This window comes from Pygocentrus nattereri, chromosome 3, assembly GCF_015220715.1.
Source record: "Pygocentrus nattereri isolate fPygNat1 chromosome 3, fPygNat1.pri, whole genome shotgun sequence".
Classification (NCBI taxonomy): domain Eukaryota; kingdom Metazoa; phylum Chordata; class Actinopteri; order Characiformes; family Serrasalmidae; genus Pygocentrus; species Pygocentrus nattereri.
This window is the reverse complement of record NC_051213.1, coordinates 29,308,052-29,311,202: the sequence shown is the minus strand read 5'-3', so window position 1 is coordinate 29,311,202 and position 3,151 is coordinate 29,308,052.

The following is a 3,151-nucleotide window of genomic DNA, read 5'->3' as shown; positions in this document are numbered from 1 at the left end:
CCAGCCCTGATTCAAAACCCGCACAGTTCACTGTGAGTCGGACAGGCCGAATTTCTGACGAAATTACTTTTCCGGTTCAGCTGCTGAGACTTGTACAGGTATACCCTTGTACTGAATGTAACGTAGTTTATATTTTGAAAACTGTAAAAACATTAAGTAAAAACTAGTAACTAAAACCAAAGAAGATTAATGTGAAAACTCTTCACAAAAAGCCATTTGTATTTCATAAGCTCAGTACCAGCTGTGTTAGTGATTTTATGCAGATCTGCACACACTCACTAAATGAAATTACTATTGTTAAAGCATGCATTTAACAAAGACCAAAGCATCGTAAGTAGTCTGATATGTTTCTCTAATACTGCAAATGTTTCAGTAAAAAGCAAAGCAGGATTTCTTTTGTTTATTTGAACCTCCACACACAGTCACAGCACAATGTAATGTTTTTATGACTCTAAAGAAACTGTAATAGGTTTAAACGTTGCAATGAATTGAATATTAAATTGTCTTATCTATACACAAACTCATTTCTTGAAGAGAAATCAAATATCTCTCAAAACTGTACTATATATCAATATATGATCACACAGAATGAGAAAAACTGAATTTAAATAAAACTGATATACATTAACATAGTGGGCTCAGTTAACTCAAAAGCAGCCTTAGACCAATTTTCCTAGATCGATTAGGAAGGAAACTACCCAATCTGGCAACACCAAAGTAACGCAGTAACACACACACACACACACACACACACACACACACACACACACACACACACACACACAGCTATACCCTTTAATGCAGTCAATTAGTATAGGTAGTAGAGCAATACCAGCTGATCAGGAGGGGCAGTATGAGCCTTGTGTCAGACACCTGCATCACTCTGTAATCCACATCACTCAGTCTGGCCCAGTCTGGGCCTTAGACAGAAATTCACTTTAGCTTTTGGGTCAATCCATGTGGAATCACTGAAGGCCTCCAGACTGACCCTCTCAGATTAGCTTGATACTTGAAGGAAATAATGTCATTATACTCTTAACAATGAACAGTACCTTCCACTCTAAGAAAAGATGGTGCTTCAAGGGTTCTTTAGGAAATAAAATTGTACCATGGAACTATAAACACTCAAAGAACCTTTTGCATGATTAAAGGGTTCTTTGCATCATGAAAGGGTCTTCGGGTTGATGGAAGTTATTTTTAAGGGTTCTATATGGCGCCCAAAAGGGTTCGTCTATTGTTTTAAGCTTGGCATCATAACAATAGAAGAAACCTTATAGATGCTATACAAACACTTTCATGATGCAAAGAGCCCTGTAATCATGCAAATGGTTCTTCGAGTGTTCATGGTTCTTTATAGAACCATTTTCTTTGCTAAAGAACTCTTTTTTAAGAGTGTATTGTGTTCTACTCAGATGTTCTCACTATAAATTTAGAGTGAGCATGGTTAATATTATTATTATTAGTAGTAGGAGAAGTAGTAGTAGTAGTAGTAATAGAATTAATTGTAGTAATAGTCCAAATCTGAAAAGAAATGTATTTATTTACTTTATTTTGCCAAGTATGTTACACACACAAGGACTTTGTCTTGGTGAGTGCACACATGTATGACATGTAACATCCTGAACAGACCAGACAGGCAAACAGATTATTAAAAATATTAGTGTGACTAAGAGACAAATAAAATAAGGATACAATAAACAGAATAGAGAATATAATGAAGAGTCAATGACAACACATGTGAATGTCTATACAAATGCTGGTCTGAGAAGACATATAATATAATATAATATAATATAATATAATATAATATAATATAATATAATATAATATAATATAATATAATATAATATAATATAATATAATATAATATGACAATGTCTGCCCTGTGATGGACTGGCGGCCTGTCCAGGGTGTATCCTGCCTTCCGCCCTATGACTGCTGGGATATGTTCCAGCAACCACCCACCCACCCCCCTTCCAAACCCCGCGACACTGAGGGAGAAGCGGTTTATGTATGAAAATAGAAATAATATAATAATTATTATAGCAAGACTCTTACATGATGACATGAACATCTGTAACAAACAAATATACAGCGATGCAAATAAGCATTATGTTACAGAGGAGTTACTGTAATACAGAAAGGAGGTTTGTTGGTTTCAGTTTGACTTTAAAGGGCGACATGTCCGCTGTGATTATTTAGTACTACATCTCTGGGGAAAAAGCTGTTAGCATATCTGGCTTTGATATCCCTGAATCTTCTGCCAGAGGGAAGCGTCTGGAACATATTATTTCTATTTCTATTCACTGTTAAAGCTTTGCTGGCTCAAACCACCTGATTTTGACTGGATTTGTTTTAATTGTATGACTTGTTTTAATATTTCACTGAGCAACAGTGCAATAGCCCCACCTGAAGGCAGGACAGGGCTGAAAACAGATGTGAGGCTGGTGTGAGGAAAGTAAGAGCAGCCGCTGTCCAAATGACAAAGCCAAACAAACCAAACCAAAAGCATTTCAGTTTACAGTGTGTTTTTGTTGTGCAGTGGCTCCCACTCCCTCTCACCATGCCGATATGATGCAGTTTTACACTCACTGAATATCCAAACCCACATGCTATCTAGACAACCCTATCTAGACACCAAAGAAATTAACAGATTCTCAAAATGTAGCAGTTCTGTTCCAAGAGTTCCTATTAATGTGCATTAAATGAGCTTCAGTAATGGTGTGTGACCACATACCAACATCAAACTGAATTCACCTGGACTGAAAAATCTAATTGATGATAGTGACATTCTATAGTATTTATCATTATCATCAAACCTTCTACTGAGTCATTATTATCATATCACAATCATTATTTCTCAAATTATCTTGCATCATATCTTTAGCTCTCTCCTTCACACAGTTTCCTTAATGATTTGTCCCTCTCTTTGAATGTGTGTGTGTGTGTGTGTGTGTGTGTGTGTGTGTGTGTGTGTGTGTGTGTGTGTGTGTGTGTGTGTTTGTGTGTGTGAGGCTTATCGTCTTGCGCCTTTAGCTATTTTGAGAACAAGTGGCTTTAGATCTTTGGTGCCTCATCCAGTGTCACTGTTTTTTAACTGAGAGTTTTGCTCAGGTTTCTCTGGCTCGCTGGACACTGACCCTTGATGGGA